General features: G+C 35.6%; 1 long non-coding RNA gene across 1 annotated transcript; it reads right to left on the minus strand.

Moving 5' to 3' along the window:
* Positions 1–1229: 1229 nt before the first annotated feature.
* LOC147841555 (uncharacterized) lies at positions 1230–26496 on the minus strand. Its single transcript, XR_015504694.1, has 3 exons — positions 26153–26496; positions 1807–3800; positions 1230–1761 (listed from the first exon to the last, which is right to left on the minus strand). It is a non-coding gene; the product is annotated as an uncharacterized LOC147841555 (long non-coding RNA).
* Between the last annotated feature and the right edge of the window lie 590 nt (positions 26497–27086).

Raw genomic sequence — 27086 nt, forward strand, 5'->3', positions numbered from 1 at the left:
TGGTTCGAACCATGACCTTCTTGCTGTGAGGCGATCATGCTACCTACTGCGCCACTGTGATGCCGCAAAACTATAACCATGACACCATTTTTAGATTATTTTAACTTTTTAAATAAACTAATCAGGTTTTAACTTATTTTTAAATAATACATTTATGCAAATAAAGATAATTTTGTCAGATTCCTCATAAAACCATACATAAATTAATCAGGTTTCAACTTATTTTTTTTAAGTCATGCAAATTTTAACTTGATGTTTTAAGTCCATTTAATTCAAGTTAACTTAACTGAAGTGAAATTAAGTATAAAAAAAAAATAAGAAAACAACACCATTTTCAGTGTATTGATTGACCGAAGATTGCTTTAAAAATAAATGCCAATAACAATAGAGAGAGAGATTGACAGTCAGGTTGTTAAAGTTAAAACATTTTTTTTTTTTCATAACGAAACTGATTTTTAGAAACAACAACAACAACAACTAAAAAAAACCTTTAAAGACAGGCTTGTCGTGAGCTCTATGGGTTTGAGTCGAAAACCACGCTAAACCATTTGCAAAAACATTTAGATAAATTCCATAGATACAAATAATACCAATAAATAAACTGTTTTATATTTGTGCATTATTTTGTGTCATTTGCAGTGCTTTGTAGTTCTTTTGCTTTTTTCTTTTATTAGATATTAATATATTATTCAAATTAAACTCAATCCACTGATGTCTGTTAAAGCTGTTGGGTTTGCTTCACAATTTGTAAAGTTTTAATTAATACATTTAATCAAATAAAATGGATACATTTAATCAAATAAAATGAACAGATGCGGCTGATAAAGCAGGCACTAATGCACTCAATGAAAGCTAAATTTAGCTTTTTAACATTGTTGTCAGGAGTTCATCATTTTCCATTTTAATTTAATTATGTTTTGCAGACATTTCAATGCATTTTCTTCTATTTGGCAATCTGACCGCATAATAATTACAAAATCAGAGGCCAGCAATCATGGTGTGCCTTTTGATGTCAACAACAACAACATAAAAAAAGAATAAGTGAAGCATTTTCTCCTCCCTTAAATAAAACAAGACTGTTATTGTGCTGTCCTAGTTGTATTTCATTCCCTATTGTCCATAGCTCACCATTTTTTTGGCTGCAACCCACCAGTTGAGAACCACTGCTTAATGCTTACTGAAAAAGTTGTGCGTGACTATAAATAATAAATAGAAACAGTTGCATATTTGTATTGCTTTCTGAGCGTATTCATTGTGTAGTAGTTAAAACACAGCTTTTGTTCTACAATGTAAGAAATGCTGGGTTCCAGACAATTGATAAGTGTCGGGACAACATGATGGAAATAAGTTAGCTTATAAGTTTTAGCAAATTTAAGTGTATTGTACATAAAACAATAATGTTGTCTCCTTTAAAAAATTTACAGAAGAATTGTGTTGTTTCATTCAGTCATTCATTTTCGGCTTAATCTTTTTATTTATCACAGCAGACTGAACCACCAACTTATCCAGCATATGTTTTACACAGCGGATGCCATAACCCATCACAAAGCGAAATCACAGATCTATAAAATACAAATCCAGAAAATGAGAGAATTTGATATGTAAATATTGGAAAGGAGATTTTATTTTCAGGCAAAATTTCTAGGTCACCGATTAAATTTAAGAATTACGATTTCTTAGTGGACTCCACGTAGATTTCGAAGATTTCATTACAACAAATTGTATTTCTTTAGAAAGCCAAATATGTATTTCTTTCTTTTTCTCTCTCCTCTTTTGTTTAAATCTAAATTTGGGTAAAGAGTAGACAAATCTAACCACTGGTTTCACTTTATAAACAACACTTAAAACCAGGCAGTTTGGTTTGTCCATATATTATGCGAATTTGAGTTTAAAGAAGAGTTTCACAACAGGTAACATTGACATTTTGATGAGGAAATACTGAATTGTTGTTTTCCTGTAAATGCACATCAATAATCAGTTTTATTTACATCTTATAAAAGATCTTTATAGGGTGACACAGTGGCGCAGTAAGTAGTGCTGTTACCTCACAGCAAGAAGGTCACTGGTTCGAGCCTCGGCTGGGTCAATTGGCGTTTCTGTGTGGAGTTTGCATGTTCTCCCTGCGCTTCCGTGGGTTTCCTCCGGGTGCTCCGGTTTCCCCCACTGTCCAAAAACAAGTTACAGGTGAATCGGGTAGGCTTAATTGTCTGTAGTGCATGAGTGTGTATGGATGTTTCCCAGAGATGGGTTGCAGCTGGAAGGGCATCCGCTGCATAAAACATATGCTGGATAAGTTGGGGACCCCAGATTAATAAAGGGACTAAGCCGACAAGAAAATTAATGAATAAAAAGATCTTTATATTTATAATATCAGATTGAAGCAAACAGATCTCAATATTTACAAAAATTCACAAGATTATGTCAATTTGACTTTCCAAATACTTACCTATTACAAATATTTGTCTATTACACTGTTAAAAAAATCTTAACACAAAAACAATTACATTGTCCCTAAAAATAAAACCAAGAATTGTGTTGATTAATTCATACATTCAATTTCCTTTGGCTTAGTCCTTTTATTTATGAATCGCCAACTTATCCAACATACAGTGTATCCGGAAAGTTTTCATGGCGCTTCACTCTTTCCACATTTTGTTATGTTACAGCCTTATTCCAAAATGTATTAAATTAATTTATTTCCTCAGTTCCAAACACCATACCCCATAATGACAAAAAAAAAAAAAAAAAACCCTGAGAAATCACATGTATGCTATGAAGCTCTAAATTGAGCTCAGGTACATTCTGTTTTCATTGATCATTCTTGAGATGTTTCAGCAGCTTCATTGGAGTTCACCTGTGGTAAATTCAGTTGATTGGACATTTGAAAAGGCATACACCTGTCTATATAAGGCCCCAGGGTTGACAGTGCATGTCAAAGCACAAACTACGCATGACGACAAAGGAATTGTCTGTAGACCTCCGAGACAGGATTGTCTCGAGGCACAAGGCTGGGGAAGGTTACCGAAAAATTTCTGCTGCTCTGAAAGTTCCAATGAGCACAGCGCCCTCCATCATCCACAAGTGGAAGATGTTTGGAACCACCAGGACTCTTCCTAGAGCTGGCCGGCCATCTAAGCTGAGTGATTGGGGGAGAAGGGCCTTAGTCAGGGAGGTGATCAATGGTCACTCTGTCTGAGCTCCAGGGTTCTTCTGTAGAGAGAGGAAAGAACCTTACAGTAGGACAACCATCTGTGCAGCAATCCACCAATCAGGCCTGTATGGTAGAGTGGCCAGACAGAGCCACTCCACATCTGGAATTTGCCAAAAAGGAATCTGAAGGACTCTCAGACCATAAGAAACATTCTCTGGGCTGATGAGCATGCCAGGCATTACGTTTGGAGGAAACCAGGCACCGCTCATGACCAGGCTAATATCAGCCCTACAGTGAAGCTTGGTGGTGGCAGCATCATGCTGTGGGGATGTTTTTCAGCAGCAGGAACTGGAAGACTATTCAGGATAGAGGGAAAGATGAATGCAGCAGTGTACAGAGACATCCTGAATGAAAACCGGCTTCAGAATGCTCTTGACCTCAGACTGGGGCGACGGTTCATCTTCCAGCAGGACAATGACCCAAAGGACACAGCTAAAATATCAATAGAGTGGCTTCACAACAACTCGATGAATGTCCTTGAGTGGCCCAGCCAGAGCCCAGACCTAAATCCTATTGAACATCTCTGGAGAGATCTGAAAATGGCTGTACACCATCGCTTCCCATCCAATCTGAAAGAGCTTGAGAGGTACTGCAAAGAGAAAAAATTGAGAAAAAATTCCCAAAGTCAGGTGTGCTAAGCTTGTGGCATCATATTCAAAAAGGCTTGAGGCTGTAATTGTTGTCAAAGGTGTATCAGCAAAGTGTTGAGCAAAGGCTGTGAATGCTTATATATATGAATTTTTTCAGTTTTTTATTTTTAATAAATTTGCAACAATTGAAAAAATATTTATCAATTATTTATTTATTAATATTTTTGACATTGTCATTATGGGGTATTGTGTGTAGAATTTTGGGGAAATAATTAATTGAATCCATTTTGGAATAAGGCCGTAACGTAAAAAATTGTGGAAAAAGTGAAGCGCTATGAATACTTTCCCGATGCACTGTATGTTATACTCGGCGGTTGCCCTTCCAGCTGCAACCTAGTACTGGGAAACATCCATACACACTCATTCACACAACAGCCAATTTAGTTTATGCAATTCCCCTATCCCACATGTCTTTGGACTGTGGGGGAAATCGTAGCACCAGGAGGAAACTTACACCAACATGAGAAGAACATGCAAACTCGACACAGAAATGCCAACTGGCTGAGCCAGGACTTGAACCAGCAACCTTCTTGCTGTGAGGCGACAGTGCTTACCACTGAGACACCTTGTTTTTTTTAGCTTATTTTAAATAAGCACTTTAAACAAATGGCATTTCTTTTCAGTGTAAGCAGCCATAAGATTCTTGTAAAATCGAAAATTTTCTCAGCTGCTTGTTAGAAGAGTCCATAAAGGCCGAAGTGCAGCAGTGACAAAATTTCCGCCTTTCCTCTTCCTGAAGTTTGGGCCCGTCTCTTTCATGGCCGTGTTCTTTTCTGGATCTCATATACTCTTACACCATTTCCACCTACTTTGTTTATGAGGCTTTGATCCACAATATTCTAGGCTAAGTTACACCCATGCTCTGCAAGGTGAACCTGTCGGCATTGTTCCCAACGGGAACCCAATACTCGTGGAGTCTTTCCTCTCTCCTCTCAAAAAAACGTCTCTCTTTAGTAACAGAATTCTCCAAAGATGCTGAACAAAAGGTCACGCACAAAGACACAATTTTATGCTCCTTTAATGAGTCAAATTTGCTACCTCTGCACTCACTTAAAGATACTTTGGCAGATAACGGCGCATTATCAAAACCCTTCGTCAATAAAGGGTGTAACTCGCTGAATGCTGTTAAAGTGTAAATGCACCACGTGGGCGACCCGTGTGTATATATATGCGTTTAGATATCTATGTACATCTTTCGGCCTAATCTTTTGATGTTTCCTGTTTATGAATGGACTGAAAGCTGCACATTGTAAGGAAGAATAAAGAGCCGCGGAGGTGTCTGCATTATATCTGTTAAAGAGACTCTCAGAGACATGAATGTGGGGCACTGATTCATTGTGTCCTCACGGTTGCCTCATTCAGACTTTCATGGAAGCCTTTTGTCCTAAATCTTAAGATCCGTCCATTTAAATTCACGTCCGACAATGCTCTCGTAGATGCTTAATATGCGTTTGTGGAGTGGCGGCTTGGCTTTGGTGAAATCGCTTTCATAAATGGATGATTTGGACGGGATTTGCTGGATTGCTTATTTATTTATTTTGTCTTTTTTATACAATCGATATCTCATTGCAGGGAGATATTGTAATGTGTAACCTTTACCCACTATGTTTTATTCATCTTCAGAGGAAAACGTGGGATGCGGAGGCCTGAACTACAATGAAATGTAATAATCAAAAGGCACAAATTAGTTTGGCTGTAAATTCATTAGTTCTAGCTGCAGTGTTTTACACTAGGTTGGTGAAACCTCTTGAAATGCTTGTTATAATGCTTCAAAATGACTTGAAACATTCGTCCAGGATTTCTTTTGTTCTGCAACGAGACCCAACATAATCATATAAAGGTGTCTAGGACAGCTTTATCAAATATTAATGCCTGATAGTATGATGTCAAGGTTGGTGGATGATAAAAACAACTGGAGGATTATAATAGCCGTTCTGACCAATATTTTAGGTTATCTTTGACCTTTGTATATATATATATATATATATATATATATATATATATATATATATATATATATATATATATACATACATACATACATACATACATACATACATACATACATACATATATATATATATATATATATATATATATATATATATATATATATATATATATATATATATATATATATATATATATAATGTATGTATGTATGTATATATTAAAAACCACCAAATTTGAGAACAAATAAGCTTTACATTGATGTACGGTTAGTTAGGAAGTTACAACATTTAATTGAGATACAATTAAAATAAAATCTGAAATAAATCTTGACGAAAATTGCCTTTAAATTTGTCCAAATTTAGCATATTACTAATCAAAAATTAAGCTTTGATGTATTTATGATAGGAAATTTACTAAATATCTTCATGGATTGTTCCTTGCCTCTGTCGCCTCTTGCTTGGTTTGGGATTTGTAGAGCTGCGCATCAATGGATTCGCTCTTCAGTGTTTGGACTTTCAGCATTGAAAATTAAACCACACTGAACTGAAATAAACTGAACTTCAACTCTGAAAACTGGACTGACAGTTTCAATTTACTAGGGCGTTTATGTTTTGACACATTGTAAAAGCGCTATAGAAATAATGATTAATTGAACTGAACATGATTTGTACTTAACAATCGAATTATTTTTGCATAAAATAACAATTAATAATGCCTGACACTTGCCGTGTATTTTTGGCTACTTCTATAAACATTCCTGTGCAACATAAGGCTGGTTTTGTGGTCCAGATTCCAATATATCAATAAAATAAATAATATAACATTTCTTCCCAATAATAATATTGTCATTTAGAAATTCTTTTATTCCAGAAATTAACAATTGTCAGATATAACAAATGTTTTTAATTTGTCATGACTGAATATATTAATAAAATATTAATTAATCCATGGCGGTTCATTCCGTTGTGGCGACCACAGATTAAAAAAGCCGAAAATAAAATAAATAAATGAATAGTTAATCCATATATTAATAATCAATATATTAATATTAATCAATATATTGATTTCTTAACTCCTATGAAGAAAAAAAGAAAACAAAATGATATTGTGTTGTCTAAAAATGAACACACACAGATTTTTGTAAATTACACCATTCATTCATTTTCTTTTCGGCTTAGTCCCTTTATTAATCAGGGGTCGCCACAGCGGAATGAACCGTCAACTTATCCAGCATATGTTTTACACAGCGGATGCCCTTCCAGCTGCAGCCCATCACTGGGAAACATCCATACACATTAATTCACACTCATACACTACGGACAATTTTAGCTTAGCCCATAGGCTGTGGAGAAAAAACAAATCACCTGGAGGAAACCCACGCAAACACGGGGAAAACATGCAAACTCCACACAGAAATGCCAACTAAACCAGCAGAGGCTTCAACCAGTGACCCTCTTGATGTGAGGCAAACGTGCTACCCACTGTGATACCTAAATTACACTATGTTTAACTATAATATGACCTGTATTTTACTGTAGAACCAACACAATCTCACGGCAATTCGTAACTTTTTGCTTTAGAAATTCAAATTCAAACGTTTGCGTTTGAATTTGTACAATCTAATTTGTACAATTTAGTACGATTTGCTCATCACCCAATGACAGTTGGGGTTAAGGATGGGGTTGGGTGCCACTTCTCCTTTTTAAAATCGTACATTTTTGTACGACTGAACTTGTACGAATTTGTAATTTGTAAACTGTCAAAACGTAAAATACTTACGTTTCCTCGTGAGATCAGGCTGTAGAACAGTTATGCAGTATGTTACTGTACTTTAAAGTTGCATTGTGAAAATGACTGTATTTACTGTCGTTTATAACAGAGATATATTCACAAACGAATCCCTCCCTTTATTACAATCAGAAGTGAAAGTGGGAGAGGGGGTGTGTTTCAGGACACGCATTAGACCAAATTTAACAGGGAGGGTGGATTATACATTTCCATGCACACAAACACACACTCTTTGTCGGCAATGCTGTGCGGTCACTTATCCATCGTAGAAAAGTGATGTCAAATTATAATTTTTGTAATTTAAAAAAATATTTGCATACTGACCACTGGGAAAACTCCCGATAATAAATACTGTATATGTACATATGTGTACACTGTAAAGCCCAACAGACAATTTTATCAAATGAAATGAGTGAAGTTAACTCAAAATTTACTGAAAGTTCATTCTATTCATTTGAAAAAAGTTTTGAACTCAGTGTTGATGGTATTGAGTTAATGAAACACCTCATTACTTAACTTAAATAGAGAAAGTTCACAGTACCCATATAGATTGTTTTTCTTTTTAACTCAAATGTTTTGTAGCAATCGGTTTCCTCAAACAGTTTGAGTTGCCTTAACTTACCGGGTTTTACAGTACTCAGTTGGTTTGAGTTCTCTTCATTTATAAGGTTTTTAGTGCTCAAATTGTTTCATTTACTCGAATGGATTAGGTTCACAGTACTCATTAGGATCAGTTTTTGAACTTAAATGGTTTGAGTTACCTTAAATTTTTGGGTTTTACAGTGTATATATCTCTGGCTCTGGATGGACAGTCCTCCACTGCACCTTGGTCCCTCATTCATTTTAAAGGAGCGCTACACTGTACTAAAATGGCGGCTCTATTGACACATTCCTTCCAATAGACAACAACAGGGTAGGCAACATCTAATGTAAATTTCAATGCTGTAAATGTAAATACAGTACTCTTGCTGATTTACAATAAGTTTCTGTAGATGGTATAGGAAATTGTTAACAGTGTAATACAAATTTTGCTATTTTGACCAGTTGTTATTTTATACTCTGTGTCATAAAATAAATATAAAGCCCAATGGTTCTGGATATATTTTATGAGACTCCTCCATCTTTTTAGGCATGCCTTAGACATTACACATATAAGAGAACACTATACTCAGCATTAAGTGTGGATTTTACACATACAGTTGAAGTCAGAATGATTAGTCCCACTTTATTTTGTTGTTAAATATTTTCCAAATGATGTTTAACAGAGCAAGGAATTGTCACAGTATGTCTGATAATATTTTTTCTTCTGGTGAAAGTCTTATTTGTTTTATTTCGGCTAGAATAAAAGCTGTTTTTAATTTTTTAAACACCATTTTAAGGACAAAATTATTAGGCCCTAAGCTATATTTTTTGATAGTCTACAGAACAATCATTATACAATGACTTACCCAATTACCCTAACCTGCCTAGTTAACCTTATTAACCTAGTTAAGCCTTTAAATGTCACTTTAAGCTGTATAGAAGTGTCTTGAAAAATAGCTAGAGAATATTATTTACTGTCATCATGGCAAAGATAAAATAATTCAGTTATTAGAAATGACTTTTTGAAACTATTATCTTTAGAAATGTGTTCAAAAAAATATTCTCTCCGTTAAACAGAAGTTGTGGAAAAAATAAAGAGGATGGCTAATAATTCAGGGAGGCTAATAATTCTGACTTCAACTGTATATCATCCATACTTTGTCCACGGGTGACAGTTTTCAAAACAACTCCCCCATATTTGCTTTGTTTTGTTTTTTTCTATCATTATTGAATTAGGCCTACCTCTTGTGTGTGTGTAAAGCAAAGTATGTCACAAAGCGTGCACGAATTTGTAGCTTGTGCTTTGAAAGAAACACATCAAGTCATGTATAAAATGTGCTTTTATTTCTTCGAAAAGCCACATCTCTTAGCATCGCTCGCTCTCCTGGGACCGGAGACCTCGGCGAGACCTCTTTCCCTTCAGTGAAAAAAACAATAGCACAACCGATGCTGGTGTATTTTAAGGTTTTTTACTTAGCCTCGATCACCTCTGTGGCTCTTAGTGAGCCTTGACAGTGCTCGAAGCTCTCCAGGCGCTCAAAGCGTTCCCTACAGACCCGCGCAACATACATGATGCCATGAAAGCATGTAGAGTAGAGCTGCCGTGTCGACCTGTCAGTCAGGAGTCAGACGCCGCTAACAGTTGAAATGCTGGAAGTGTTCAAGCACACACACACACCGCTCTCGCTCTGTTTAACGCCAGGCTGTGTGTCAGAAGAGACTCCAGCGAACAAAAGCAAGCCAAGCCCACGTGTGTCACGCAAAAGCAGCTAATGCTCGCGTTTTATCTCCTGATAAAGAGAAAATAAAGCATAATATGGATTAATAATGCATGCCGAGTTCACAGCACCCCCTGTCTTGTTTGTATCCGCGCGGTAAATACGTCGGATGATGTTTACAGAGGAAGCCGCGCACCTGGCTTTAAAGGTTAAATCAAATCCGAGTCAAAGAGGGGCGAACTTCAAGTTTGTCCCCCGAGGAAAGGCAGAAAGGTAAAGAGAATTAAGACGCATGCTGTTTCTGCTAGGGAGGAAACTTTTGCTGGCAACCACGACAGGCCCTGTCGATTCACACCCGCTGCAGATTCAATTCACATCTTTCCAGTCACTTCCAGCAGCCAAATGGGATAAACGTGCTGCCGACTGTTTGCTGATTAGCTTCAGATATCAAATTTGAGGCAGGGTAAAATGCTGAAAAACACCTGCGAGTCAACTAGGCCAGAAAGCGTTTAGCTTCCTACAAATTATTTGCTGCGTCGACGGTTTTTAGTGATTTTTGTTAGGGGGGAAAAACTGCTAAACAAGGCAATAATGCGAAACATGGAGACAGGAAGTCTGGTATGCAAAATGGCCTATGGATGGATGCATTTTAGCATTTTACTCAGCGTTTTTATATCATTTTTCAGCTACAAACTTGTGCATATTGGTACCTAATGCAGGGGTGTCCAAACTTTTTCGTATGAAAAGCCAAAAACCAAATATCATTGAGAGTTGTGGGCTGTATACCAAATTATTTTACATTCAAGAGTTCACTCTTAGCTGATGATTGATTATGAAGCTTGTTTGGCATGCTGTCCTGGGAGAGAGCCCTGAGCTCATAAAATCCTCGAGCCTGGGGCTCCCTCCCGTTTGCAAGGCGAGAGGGGAGTTTGAGCTCAGGTAGATCTCGAGAACTCCCCTGCTGTAGTAGCTAATGAACAGATAGTGATTGCTCTTTAGAGATAACTACTTACAGGGAGCATGTCTATGATGCTGATTTGGATTAGTCAATTAACTTAAGTTGTAACCGGGGAACTTGGGGGAAACCCATGTGAGCATGGTGAAAACGTGTAAACTCCGCACAAAAACGTCGGCTGGCTTGGTAAGGACTAGAACCAGTGACGTTCTTGCTGTGAGGCAACAGTGCCAACCACTGGGCCACCGTGCCACCCATCTAGGAAAGGAGGAGGAGTAGTGGTGGAAGGGGGGATTCTTCAAAATAAAGATGGCTGTTATATGGAACTTAGGGTATTTATATTGGTTTAGGAATCGTCTGATCGATCGATTGGTGAATCATAGATTAAATATTGCGGGACCGGCTGCAAGCAATCATAAGCAAGTGATCCTCTCGAAATTAGTTTATCAATAATCTTCACTTTAAGTTGCCATTGGTAATTTTGTAATTTAATTAATATTATTTTAAAATAAATAAAATAAAATAAATAGAAAACACTTTAAATCATATTATCTAATGCAGTATAACTTTTTAAATGATTCATTATTGCAATGAAAACATAAACAATCACATTTATAACACAGTGGAGTTCAATGCTAAATACGCTAGTCAAACAGAATCTGCCTTTGACTTGATTTGCTCACCAAAGTCTCTGCATTGTCGGGTGGAAATATGTACATTAAAACAAAAACTGATTCATTTACACCATTTAATTGAAACATTTAACTTCAGTTAGTTTTAAATAATAAAACAAACAAAGAGTTACATTAAATTTGAACTGACGAAAGGATTTCCATGATGAAAAATTGACGAAAATCTTGAAGGGATTCCCATCATTCTCTCTCTCTTCTCAGATGGGATGGCGGGCCAAATCAAAGGTTAACAAGGGGCAACTTTGGCCAGCAGGCCCTAGTTTGTGCATCTCTGACCTAATGAGTCCATATCGGAAGCGTAAAAGTAAACATTAGTATCAAAAGTGTAGATAGTAGTACCTAAAAAGTACAGAAAGTGTATTTTTAAAAAGCTTTATATATATATATATATATATATATATATATATATATATATATATATACACACACAGTTGAAGTCAGAATTATTAGCCCCCATTTGATTTTTTTTTTTTTTTAAATATTTCCCAAATGATGTTTAACAGAGCAAAGAAATTTTCACAGTATGTCTGATAATATTTTTCTTCTGGAGAAAGTCTTATTTGTTTTATTTCGGCTAGAATAAAAGCAGTTTTTAAATTTTTTAAAAACCATTTTAAGGACAAAATTATTAGCCCCTTTAAGCTAATTTTATTTTCGATAATCTACAGAACTAATCATCATTGTGCAATAACTTGCCTGATTTCCCTAACCTGCCTAGTTAACCTAATTAACTTAACTTAATTTTTAAGTAAAAAAAAAAAAAAACTAACTTAGGCCAGCACGGTGGCTTAGCGGTTAGCACTGTGGCCTCACAGCAAGAAGGTCGCTGGTTTGAGTCAGTTGGCATTTCTGTGTGGAGTTGGCATGTTCTCCCCATGTTTGCGTGGGTTTCCTCCGGGTGCTCCGGTTTCACCCACGGTCCAAAGACATGCACTATAAGTGAATTGGGTAAACAAAATTGGCCTTAGTGTATGAGTGTGTGTGAATGTGAGAGTTTATGGGTGTTTCCCAGTACTGGGTTGCGGCTGGAAAGGTATCCGCTGCATAAAACATATGCTGGAATAATTGTCGGTTTAATCCACTGTGGCGACCCCTGATATATAAAGGACTAAGATGAAGGAAAATGAATGAAATCTAACTCAGCATTTATACACTGCTACTGTCTGATCACTTGAAGAGCTTCGTTTGTAAGTTGCTCTGGATAAAAGTGTCTCCTAAATGAATAGATTTAAATGTAAATGCACTGAAATTCTTAAAGAGGCTGTTTTTTTGTTATATTTTACGATTGAATTTCTATAATTTTCTGTAATATATAATATTATATGGGCAGCACGGTGGCTCAGTGCTTAGCACTGTCACATCACAACAAGAAGGTCGCTGGTTTGAGCCCTGGCTGGGTCAGTTGGTATTTCTGTGTAAAGTTCTGGTGCTTCAATTTCCCCCACAGTCCAAAGACATGCGTGGATGAGCTAAATTGGCCGTAGTGTATGTGTGTGTGAAAGTGAGAGTGTATGAGCGTTTCCCAGTGCTGGATTGCAGCTGGAAGCGCATCCACTGTGTAAAAATATGCCAAATAAGTTGACGGTTCCTTCCGCTGTGGCGATCCCTGATAAATAAAGAGACTAAGCTGAAGGAAAATAAAAGAATATAATATATTAGAAAGTAAGTAAGAAAGTAATATATATTATACAAAATACAATGTATAATTTTTGTTTGACTATAATTTGTATTAATGCTATGCACTAACTTTTTATTATTACAGCTCGTTTACAAAGTTTTTGCTCTGATAAAATTGGTTCAAATAAACCATGTTTTTTTTGGTAATCAATTAACCTATTTTCCATGAATTATAGAATTTTATTAGCAAATCAAATGAAACGCATTGATTTTTTTTTTATTTTAAGAAAACAAATAAACAAAGAAAGAATTCCTTCCTACTTTTTTTCTTCTGGTCAAATTATGAACAAAACATGTTTTGAGAGGGGAATATTATTCCCACCGGTAATCCATTTTAGATTTATTTATTTATTAATTTTACTTTTGCTAAATGTCTTTAAATTACAATCATGAAAGTGACGTCACTTTGGAGGGGAAACAACAGTACGAACAATAATGAGTAAAATTATGGAATCTTTTATTTACGAGCATGTTTTATGAAGGTACTGAAATGGCTTTGGTAGTAGAAACTGTGAGTAAATAACTCAAGCACAAAATGCTAAATCACATGAATATTATATCTCAATTTAAGTGAGCATGTTTTCATTTATAAGAGTTTTATGAAGATTTATGAGATGAAGAAACTCTGAATTCCAGAGCTGAAATTGTGTTACCCTGTAAAAAAAAGCTGGCTTCCACACAATTCCTTTATGTTTTCCCAATTTTTAAATTTTTTTTTTTTACAAATTTAAGTGGATTGAACATAAAACAATTAAGTTGTCTCCCCAAAAACTCAAAAACAGTGTTGATTCAGCTTATTTTAAATAAATAGTTTGAACAAGCAACAAAAATATATATTTTTGAGTGTAGTTCGGTTGAATGATTGATTAAATAATAGTTTATTCATAATCCAAACTAATGCATAAAACACTTTCACTGCTCGCAACATTCATTCTTGTTGATTGTTCTGTGAAAAAAACATTAAATGAAGCACAATCAGAAAGCAATCAGCCCATATTTCAAATTCAGAAGCATTTCTCCACGAGTTACGCGTTTATTTTCTGCTCCAAACACAAAACAACAAGTACACACGAGTGCATGCTTTATATTTATTGCACATTTAGCCTGTGCTACAGCTCAGCGAACAAAATCATCATAAACAATAAACACAGTTCTTTTGCTCGGTTTCTGTGATCAAAGCTTTGGCAGTCTAATCTAACCAATTACTCCATTTATCAGCGGCGCACCAACAAACATGCCCTCCATATGCTGGTTCCAGCGCTCGCTCTTCCTCACAGCAGCTCAGGAAAAGTAGGACAGCGATGTGTTCGCCACAATCACGTCCTTGTTCATTCCCTTACATTTTTAAATCAGTGGGAAATGAGTCCGTGCCTATACTATCTGCACACACACATACACATGCGTACGCAGGAAAACAATACATGTGAAATTGGGGGTAAAAGGTTTTTGAACGCAGATGTTGCATTTCACTGTTTAATTTAAAGCTCGGTGAATTTTTTTCACAGTTTTTTTCACCTCTGTGGTCCCGGTACACAGCGCCGAGCTGACAGCACTTATTTTAAGCATTTACTTGGTGTGTGTGTGTGTGTGTGTTTTCACGGCTGCATCTTCATCTTTCTGTCTGTTAATAATGTAGAGTTCACACATCAGAATGATCTTCACGTTCTCCATCTGAGCAGGTTTTTCCTTTCTGACTTTTCTTTTCTTTTCTCTTTATGAAATCTGCAGGAAATTCTCAGCTCTTAGATTCTCTGACAGCATCTGTCAAAACCCGACAGCGACGCAAACATCCAGTGGAAAAAAAAGCTTTAATCTGAAAAGCACATATCTGAATGGTTGAGCTGCTGTTTCTTCAGTTAGGATATCGAAATCAATGCTGGATATGGGAGTCTACTAGCATGTATCAACTGTGCAAATGCTTTCAATTGAGCGGCTGCTGAGATTTAAGCAGATTAGTGGCACTGATCAGGTTTTGGAAGATTTATTGAATGAAATATGAGGTGGAAATATTTTTAATACTGTAGTAAATTTCACAGTTACTTACACAGCCAAGAACATTCAAACAGGACATTTTAAAGTAGTATTTCTTTTGTCAAATGTAAATCATCATTGTTTGATTATTGTTACAGCATAATAGGGGCTGAGGGCGACACGGTAGCTCAGTGGTTAGCACTGTCGCCTCACAGCAAGAAGGTCGCTGGTTTGAGTTCCAGCTGGGCTTCAGTCTGTATGTTCTCCGGGTGCTCTGATTTCCCCCACAGTCCAAACACATGCCCTATAGGTGAATTTAACAAGCTAAATTGGCCGTAGTGTATGTGTGTGAATGAGTGTGTATGGATGTTTCTTAGTACTGGGTTGCAGCTGAAAGGGCAGAACATATGCTGGATATGTTGGCAGTTCATTCCGCTGTTGTGACCCCTGATGAAGCAAACTAAGCCGAAGAAACATGAATGATTATGGGATGAACTCTAAAGTATTTCTTCTACACTCTCAGAAATAAAGGTAAGGGAGCTGTCACTGGGGTGGTACCTTTTCAAAAGGTACATATTTGTACTTGAAGGGTCCATAATGGTACTTCAAAAGTATATATTAGTACCTACAGATTTTAAGAGGAACACTTTTGTACTTTTTAGGTACTAATATGTACCCTTGAGGTATTAATATGGACCTTTTAGCTACAAATTTGTATCTTTTGAAAAGGTACAACCTCAGTAACAACTCACGTGCTTTTATTTCTGAGAGTGTAGTATTAAGAAGATATGCAAATATTAAAAATAGCTGACATAATATTTTTAGGTGCAATTTCTAGGTCACCAGTCAAATTGATCAAGGATTTCAAGTAGATTTGATTAGAACTGATTTGTACACTGCAAAAAATGCTTTTCTTACTTGTTTCTAGTCCAAATATCTAAAAATTCCTAAATCAAGAAGAATTTTCTAGACAAGCAAAACATATTGTCTTGTTTTGAGAAATAATATGCCAATATTAAGTGAGTTTTTCCTTAAAACAAGTTAAATAATCTGCCAATGGGGTAAGCAAAATAATCTTACATCAAAAGAAAAAAACAAGAATAATTTGCTTACCTTATTGGCAGATTATTTTGCTTGTTTTAGGGAAAAACTCACTTAATATTGGCATATTATTTCTCAAAACAAGACAATATGTTTTGCTTGTCTAGAAAATGCTTCTTGATATAAGACATTTTAGATATTTGGACTAGAAACAAGACAAAAAATCTAAGCAAGAAAAGCATTTTTTGCATTGTATTTCTTTAGAAAACCAAAGAAGTGTTTTCTTTTTTATTTAATATATTGTATTTCTTTACTTAAAAAACAAATTTGGTTTAGTTTAGGCTTTATTGTCCGTTCTGTTTGGCTCAGAAAGAACATTTGTCTTTAACATTAGTTACATAAAACAATCACATAATAGCAACACTCATCAAGACAACAACATGAATTAAAAGCATTTCAGCCCTATACATATTACTGCAGATCATTCTTTGCAATTGCACCATTCACATTAAACGGTGATCTCATTTAATACAATACCTGCGATTAGAATAAATGACTTTTTCTTAGGAATTTTAATCCTGTGTCCTGATGGTAACATTTTAAAAGCTGAGTGAAGGGGATGTGTATCATCTTTAATTGCTTAAAAGCAATTGCTGTTTATTAGACAAATCCAACCACTGGTTTAACTTTACAAATCACACTTTTAACCAGGCAGTTTGGTTTGTCCATATTAGGCATGGGACGATAACTGATTTTAAGATTTACCGTGGTTTTTAGGTTTTTAGAGGTATATATAATTTTTGGTAACACTTTATTTTGATGGTCTATTAGAGTATTAGTAGACTGTCTGCTTAATATTTGTTGATACTGCTGCTGAACAGACATTTAATCGACTATAAGAAATTTAGCAAGTATGTCAACTTACACTAACCCCAACCCTAACCCAACACTCTACTTATAATCTAATGATAATTAGTTAGCATGTAGATGCACTGTAACTTAAATTCAACAGACTATTAAAATAAAGTGTGACCTATTTTGTGTGTGTGTGTGTGTGTGTGTATGTTATAAATAAATCTGTGTTATTAAAACTAATGAAGTTAGAAAAAGTCAATGATTTATTATAATATTTAGCCTGACATGTTTACTGTTCCAAAATAACATACATATGAATTGTATAAATGTGAAATACTGTGTATTGTGTTCAATGGGGAAAATAATTGTTGTTTTTTTACAAGGACGTTTAAAAAGCAATAACAATACCATAAAACCGTGATATTTTTATCCAAGGTTATCATACCTTCACAAACGTATACTGGCCCATGCCTATAATCCATATTTTGTGCAAATTTGACTTTAATAAAACTCTTTATTTATTGTAAGATTGACGTACACAATAGATAACATTAACATTTCAAAGGGAAAATACTGAAATGTTTTCCTGTAAATGCACTCCAATAATTAGTTTTATTTACATCTTATAAAAGATCTTTATTTTTATAATGTGTGATTAAAGCAAACAGATCTCAATATATACCAAAACTGACAAGATTATGTCAATTGATTGACTTTCCAAACATTTAACAGTATATTACACTGTTAAAAAATCCCAACACAAATCATTTAAGTTTTTTTTTTTAAACAAATTTAAGTGGATTAAACATAAAACAATTAAGTTGTTCCCCAAAAAACCCTCAAGAATTGTGTTGATTTAGCTCATTTTCATATTTCCCTATTAATGAAGGAATTAAGTTAACTATTTAGGTGGATTGAACATAAAACAATAAAGTTGTCGCAATAAAAACACAATAATTGTGTTGCTTCAGCTGATTTTAAATAAGTAGTTTGAACAAACTACAAATGCATTTTTTGAGTGTGTACTTTATATTTGACCCAACACGTTTGCCTGTTTTCAGTAGCACCATTCCACTAAAGTTCCCCTTTTCTTTGGCCCGCCATCCCATCTAAGGGAAAGTGATGGGATGTTTTCTAGATTCTCAATTCAATTGTCAATTTGCTGTATTGTTATTGTTAAATTAAATGGTGTAAATGAATCAGATTTTGTTTTAATACTTTCACCCGACAATGCAGAGAATTTGGTGAGCAAATCAAGTCAAAGGCAGATAGATTCTGCTTGACCTGTGTATTCAGCATTGAACTGCACTGGGTTATAAATGTGATTGTTTGTTAGTAATCGTTTAAAAGTTATACTGCATTAGATAATACAATTTAAATGTGTGTGTTTTTATTTATTTTGAAATATTAGGAAATTACCCATGGCAACTTTAATGTGACGTACTTTGGTATACTTCAGCCCAGGACTCTCAGAGATTTCTGGCCCTTCATACAAAAATGTTTGGGCACCCCTGAGATGTGCGAGTAATGTGGTCGCATGGCAATTTCGAGGAATCCACATCATCTGATGTTTTGTGCTGCGCTTAAAAATGCATAAAATGCTGCTTTTAGGAACTAAATAATTCCAGCAGCTGTTTTTCATCTCCATCTTTTGAGGAACATCATTAAAGAGGCTGTTTGTTTGCATCCTCTGTGTGATTAAAGGTTCAGTTACGCACGTGGGCGGCGTCGAGCATCTTCAGAATGAAACTGTGCGAATCTGTTCAGAGATATACAGTACAAACCACAGAAGACACACACTGAGAGAGAGAGAGAGAGAGAGAGAGAGAGAGAGAGAGAGAGAGAGAGAGAGAGAGAGAGAGAGAGAGAGAGAGAGAGAGACACACACAGCTGTGGGACTGTTTCAAGACAAAGCCATTCGTTCACCATCCTGCGTGCTTAAAATCCTGCATTAAATCATTTGTGAAATTAAAAGTGGTCCTTTTGGGTGTGAAATTGTTTTTCAAAGCAAGAGCAGTCCATTAAAACGATTTCCTGATGTATAACTCACATCAAAAAAGCAACGGAAGACAAAAGAAATTTAACTAGCAAGCTTTATATATCAATATTAGGGTTACTCAATTAAAAATTGATGGGCTAATAATGCACCTGGATCCGATGTGACCTGCCATTATGTGGATGTAAGACACGTCTCTAAGTGAGTGTGCGCCTCCACTCTTACGCCGGTGCCGCTGGGAATCGAAACTGCAACGTAACACAGCAATAAGGGGCTGAGTGAACTCTGACCCGCTGACCCTCCCTATTAGAGACGGCAGCTGGGGAATTTCATTTTGATACAGCAAGGCAGTCACTAACAGTCCCGCTCCGTGCTACGAGTTGTCATTTCTCACATTTTCAATTTCTTTCCTCCGTAGTTTTCATTTCATAGCGTTGACCTTTTTGACTCTGTCATGTGGAGTGTTTGGGTGATGTGCTCTCAGGAAATAGCTGGAAGTTCCCAATGATAAATTGTGGACTACGTTTACTAGTTTGTGTTGCATCACAATAGCGTTGCGGCTGAGCGACGATTTGTTTTGTTTGGCAGATTATCCTGGAAGTACCATTTTGATGTTTCCATTTTGCTTTAACCATAAACACACATAGTTTTGTGATGCTGTGTGCTTTCTGACAGCATTAGGATTGTTCTGGGTAAACCACACTGCATTTAAATGTCATTTGTATAAGTGTGGCTTTGGATTCTAAACTATTCAGGGAAGTGGGCAATTCTAGTGTACTCGCAATTTGTCAGCTAAATTATTACTGACTCAAAGTCTCTTACATTATGATCTTTGCTGACCATCTGCGATGCCTTTTTTTTCTCAGTCCCAATGTTGGTGTTTTCTGGATCTTTATGTCAGGGAGTCAAGCAGTTGATGTAATTTTTTATGGCAAGCCATACTAAATAGTTTAATGAATATGTTTGTAGTAATAATAATAATAATAATAATAATAATAATAATAATAATAATAATAATAATCTGAACCAGGAATAACTATTGGCTGTAAAGTTGCCTTCATATTGTATGTAAGCATTTACATTTTCTATTAGATAGAAAGACAGACAGACAGACAGACAGACAGACAAACAGATTGTAATATTAATATGATTATTTAGTGCATTTTAACTATAATAACTATTGTCTGATTATGATCTATATGGTTTCCTCAAAAACTGATATCAAAACAATTGATGTCACTTTATTTCTTAGTCCCAATGTTATTGTCTTTTACGTTTTTATGTCAGGAAAACAAATTTAAATTAATATGTTTGTAATAAAAATACTACTACTACTACTACTATACCAATAATAATAATAATAATAATAATAATAATAATAATCTGAATAAGGAATGACTATTGCTGTAAAGTTGCTTTTCTATTAGATAGATAGATAGATAGATAGATAGATAGATAGATAGATAGATAGATAGATAGATAGATAGATAGATAGATAGATAGATAGATAGATAGATAGATGATACATGCATAATTTAGTAAAAATAAAAACAAAAAATTAACTATAATAACTAGGCTATATTGTCTGATTGTTATGCATGTTTTACTCAAAAGCTGATCTCAAAACAATTGATGTCATTTTTTTTTCTTAGTCCCAATGTTGGTGTTTTCTTCATTTTAATCTCAGGAAAGCCATTCTAAATAGTTTAATGAATATGTTTGTAGTAATAATCGGAATAATAATCTGAATAGGGAATTTAATAAGCATTAACCAGTGCTTACACTGGTTGTAAAGTTGCTTTCACATGTAGCATTTACATTTTCTATTAGATAGATAGATAGATAGATAGATAGATAGATAGATAGATAGATAGATAGATAGATAGATAGATAGATAGATAGATAGATAGATAGATAGATAGATAGATAGATAGACATGCATAATTTAGCAAATTGTAACTATTATAACTATATTGTCTGATTGTTTTGTCTAATTTATCATGTCTATTGCTAAAGTTCATTATTTATTTTTGTTAAATACAATTCTTTTCTATTCTATTAAATTCTTCAGCAGATGTACCGTGCTTCTCAGAAATAAAATGAATTTAATTTAAATGTTTTTTACCATTGCTTGCACTCTACATCAGATGCGGCCTCTGACCTCAGAAATAAAATAAGTTGAATAAATAAGTAAATAAATGAATGAATGAATGAATGAATGAATGAATGAATGAGTAAATAAATAAATAAATAACCTTGAAGCCATGGCACCTAGTTACTTAATTATGTTACCCGTCTATTCTTTTCTGCAGCATATGCAGGCGGACTTCAGGCTCAGACTAGTTTTTTTTTCTTCACCCCTCAGGCCTGTAGGTGGGGCAATGGCACCACATAATGGTCCTTTCCGTGCCAGAAAAGCCTGCGATCGTCTCACCTACAGGGGCAGAAGTGACTGAACGCCGATAGAAAGGCCTGAACAGACAGACAGACTGGTGGCTCTTCCTCTCGGTTGCCAGATGTTCAAGCTCCCAACGAGCGTCTGATTTGAGAAAATAACCGGGAGAAAGTAGGTCAATCACGTCTCATGAAGGACGTGCTGCTGGTGACAAACTCATTGCAGGGTGAAGCTGTTTAATACCGAGAGTGCTGAAATCTCTCTGTGTGTGAGGGTGTGTGTGTGCAGGGGCCCCGAGCGCAGGTGCAGCTGACGGCCCCGCGCCGTTAATTACTCCGGTAAACTTTGTAATCACGAGAGTTTACGGGATCTGCTGAAATGAGGTGGAGCTGACCCGCTCCGTCTCTTTTCAGAGTCCATTTCCACTGGATATTTTACATGTTAATTGTGTAGAATGGCTCTCCGCTCCTTTCTTTCTATAGGTGCTGCCTGGAGCTGCGCCTCGGGCTCTTTCTCTCTCTGCCTCTTCATTTCGGCAGCAGAATGAAAATGCTAATTATTATATGGCAACCTCGACATAACCAGCCCATTTCACATGTTCTGCTGTTTTCATTTAAAATCAGCTGCGAATCACGATCTTTGTTACACTGACACACAAAGAACGAACTTCAGGCTAATAATTGTAAGATAATAATTGTTATTGTTGTTAGGGTGTTTATTGTTATTATTATATTATATCATTATATTATTAACGATTATACAATTAATAATTCATATAACTGATATTATATTATTATTAGAATTGTTATTGTTATATTTATTTTATATATAGTATGAATTTATATAATTTATTATATTATATAATTTTACTGTTATATATAGTTATATAATAATATCAACATTTATTATCGCTCCTGTTTATGCGTTTAAATCATTTTATAATAACTTCATCATGCTCATTTTAACTAAAACATTAATACCACTAACAATAATGCATACATAAAAATGTAAGACAATTTAAAGTTAAGTCGATCAAGTGCAGAGTGTATTTATAAAATCCTCCGTCGTTTGAAACATCAAATCGAAGGGTCGTCTGGAAGAAATGCTTAGTTTAAAATAAATGCACTCAAATGAATATTGAACATCCAGCGATGTGACCTGTTTAATGTCGTCAGGTTTGAAGTTATTTCCAGAGAACTATAGAGCTGAAGTTTGTAATTGTCACTGGAGTTGTATTGGGACATCTGCTCGACTGTATCAAAGCCGACACGGGAGTCCCAGCGGCTGAGCAAAAATCTGAGTTAATTAGCGCGATACATGTTTAATTAAAGCCAATTACAATATCTAAAATTACCTAATCGAAACCTGTTTTCACAGTGAAGGTGCCCTCAGCACGATCTGTTTCACACAGAAATAACACATGCATTTTGCAAGCACATGCACTTCTGCACAATACAGATGCTGCTGGATATGAAGATTTTTTTTTGTGTGTGTGCAAATAAAAGCATCAGCAGATATTGGACACGACAGCGTGTCAGACGATACTTTATTTGCATTTCTTTCATTTTATACAAATACATCATCTTATGTTTATTGATTAAATGTTTATATTTGTGAGTGCAAAACGAGTTAATTGAAGAAATTAGGTTAAGAAATGATTCCCTTAAACTTAATGACGTTTGCGTTTTCGAAGTTTTCCTTCGCATTTTTTTATCTATTTGATTTTTACAAATATGAATAAAACACACAACATTGTGAGGTGATAAATTCTAGTAGATTTTGAAAGAAAATCAAAAACTGATTGGCTCATGTTTGATCGATATTCAGCTATTGATCAGAGAGCGCTTCCCGGTTTAATTGTGCTCTGATCTGAAGCGCTGTTCCAAAGACGCGTCAAAAGGAGGCGCTCTTCATCAAATTTCCTTCAAAGATTTAGAGATGCTCCGCCAAAAGCTCCTGCTGTTTCCCCCGGAAAATAATTTAATCTATTTCACGTTTTATTCCTTTAGACCGATGCTCCAAATGTATATTTGAGGGAGAAAATGAGACCCGTCATATTGGTTCTGATATTTTAGACAACCTAAATAATTAAGTATAATGTCTGTCTATTTTTCAACTATTAATTTATTATTTATTCATGATTTTTATTATTTATGCTTAGTTATTATTTAACGCTACTTGTTTTTAATTACTTCTATGCGGTAAAAAATAGAATGTATACATTTATATATGGATAACACCTTCGTTAAACGCTATAAAACAAATGGCCAAAATAATGTTATGCAATATAATAAGCTCAAGTGCATTTAAAGGCGCCAGAAACGACAGCAAACTGTGACGGGAACGATGACTTGACTCTAATAGCAATGCACATAATTCATCAAGATTTTATTTGCCCTCATTTTTCCCTTTTCTGATCATTAACGATGTAATTAGTTGTCATGATTAAGGCGAAGAGAACATATGCAACAGTTTAAAAATGCAAAGACGAATGATTGATTCGCCCTGTTTGTCATGCACTGACGTTTACGCATCTTTGATTTCCATCTCTCTCTCTCTTTCGCTCTCCCAATCCCTATTAGATAAACCCAGCACAAACGCAGAAAATTATTTTCAAGTCATGATTTAAAATGCAGATATGAAAATGAAGACTTGAAATGTCAAGTTTACACATAAATTGCGCTCTGCAAAATCCAGAAACTCTCGGATTGATATTCCTAAGGTAACGCGTCTTTTAGCATCTCTACATTAGTTATGATGAGCTGGTTCACGCCTTTCACTACATGACGCGTTCTCTGAGTGGTCAGTTGTCCGATTTTACGCACTAGAATCTCAGCACTGCTAATTTAATTTCATGTCTCAATGCCAACACCAGCCCGAACGCACATGTCAACGCTTTTCTGGGGTGCTGGAGACAGACAGGCCCTCCTCACCCTTCTCCGAGCAATTTTATCACGGCCAAGCCTCACCTCCAGCTTCTCTGGAGTTTGTGCAGGTGTCATTTCTGCTTTAAGATTCAAAAACTGGGCTTTTGGATGATCTGGCCGTACGTAAAGATGCAAATGGGAAAGTCGTGGTGCGCTGGTATGATGCGTGGAAGGGACATCTGGGCACTGGCCATCTGACTGACTTTGCCTTGACATCTGGGAAAGCCACTGGTGTGTGGCACGCGAATCGGTTGATGTCGCTATTTAAATGCAAATTTGTTGGGGATCATTGGAGCCTCACCCCGTAAATTCACACAAAAGGAACACTTCACACACAATAAGGAGGAGGGTCGTTTCTTCGGGAGGTCTTGGCAACGCCGAACAAATCTTATTCAAACCCACACACACCTTCTGCATGACTAACTTTTCCTTTGTCCTGCGCTCTCGGTTAGTACATCTCCCCAAATAAGATCTAACATGGGCAGACAGAATAGAGCTCAATCCGCAGCGTTCACTTTAAATAAATAAAGGTTCCAGTTAGAAATATAAAGCTTTTATTTGTCATGTTTTCAACATAAATTAAGAAATAAGAGTGATTATTATATTATAATGTTACATCGACATTTTAAAAATAAAAATCAACAATTAAATATCTAAATATTTAATACATGAATATTTATTATCATTATTATTATTATTATTATTATTGGCTAACTTTTTTCTCTACATAAAATGTTGTATGCAATATTGTAGCTGCGCTTTTAATCTTTCACATTTTTTGCATAACAAAAACTGACATCTGACACTTGCGAAATGCAAAAAAAAAAAAAAAAAAAACGCAATTAAAGCCGTTCTCCAAATAAACATGCCGGATGTTTCGTGTCATAAAACAGAAATTTGTCCCGCACCTTATTTTCAAACGGCGTGGAGTGAAAGTTGCTGAATTAAAGAGCGCATTTTGCACGCTTTGGCTCCGGGCTCCAGATGAGCCTCAGAAATGAGCCGAGATGGATTCAGGCGAGCAGCTGATTCTCCAGTCTCCGGCCAGATGGCTTCTGAACACAGATTTGCATTCATTTTCGCCTAATATCTTCCAAAATAGAGGGGCAGCTGCATTTGTTGTCAAATAAGGTTTAAAACTCCTTTTTAGGACGGGATCGTTACCTACGCGATGGGATTGTTGAACTTCTCTAGTCAACAGTATCAGATTTAAAGGGATTTAGACTAAAACCCTAATTTGGTAATCAGATTGAAATCGCTTTGGTGTGTAATCTATATTAGAGATAATGCAGATTAGGCCTAGAGTTAGCAAACCTGAAATATTTATTATGGCAATATACAAGAATAACAAAATTATCATTTGATACAAACGTTAAATGATAATAAAAAAAAAAAAAAAAACAGCACATGCCAAATAGGTCTCCGGATGCATTAGATTTATTAGTACACGCGTCATTTTTTTTTCTTTTTTTGAGAACAATGATTTATAATAACATTTCACGAGATTAAGATGAACGTATAATAATAATAATAATAATAATAATAATAATAATAATAATAATAATAATAATAATAATAATAATAGTAATTACAATAATCATTCAATGGCTAGAGTGTCATTTAACATTAGTTCACACAGGCATTCAGCGTATGCATAGATCAAAGTCAATGCGAATCATAGACACACACAAAAAAAGCATATCAATCTTAAATTGTCGTAAAATATAATTTTATTACTTACGTATTTAATTAGACGACGATGCAATGTGATGGATTTTGAGTCGAGGCAAGAGCAACAGCTTTGATAATTCACTTATCTTTGGCAATAGTCATTAACCCCCAACACTAGCAGAATAGATTGCTGTGTAAAACACATCTCTCTTCTCCTCTCTCCGTCCATCCATCCATCCCTCCCTCCAGCGCACATGGTCCCCAGATAACCAACATCGGACTTCCATTTTCTCCTTTTAATTCAAATATTAACATACATGCAGAGTCTGCCAATATCGAAGACACGAGCACCTTAGCAAATGAAAGAAAGAAAATGACCCTTATTGTCCCGATAAATGATTATATTTTTATTACAAAAGACATCCTACTTCTTGCGCATAGAAGGAGAGGGTGGACGCAATGTTTCCCCCGAGTCCTTTCACAGTTTCAGATGTAATTCTGCAATAATTTACAAAATTAACGCGTGTACGCGCTAGGACTAGGAGTTTGGCATCGCCTCGGCTCGCTCCACGAACGCAGAACGCAAAGTGTGTTTTAGGTTGGAGCAGTCAATGTTGCCATAATTTAGGACGCGCGCATTACGCCATTATGCAGATGCCCAGGGTGTTTATTATAAGGAGCATCTAGTCTTAAAATGCCAGTGCACCTTCTCGACTTGAGAGTAATCAGAGGAGAAACCGGTGAATCGATTTGCGTTTGTCAATTAGGCGCCAGGGACGTTTGGCACTGTCATTGCGACGATGGCCTTTCTGTTTTCTTTTTAATTCTGGAAAGCTGCTAGGAATTGGGTGGTCAGTGCTCCTTTTTTTATTATTATTATCGTTATTATTTCTATCCCCCCAACCCCACCACCCCCCTCTTTTGCACTCTATAAACTTGCATGGCAGTTTTAACCTCGCAGGATATATAGTTCCTGCGCGCCGCGCGCTTTATTTGCCGGCTTT

This window comes from Danio rerio, chromosome 12 (assembly GCF_052040795.2).
Source record: "Danio rerio strain M-AB ecotype USA chromosome 12, GRCz13ab, whole genome shotgun sequence".
NCBI classification, from domain to species: Eukaryota; Metazoa; Chordata; class Actinopteri; order Cypriniformes; family Danionidae; genus Danio; species Danio rerio.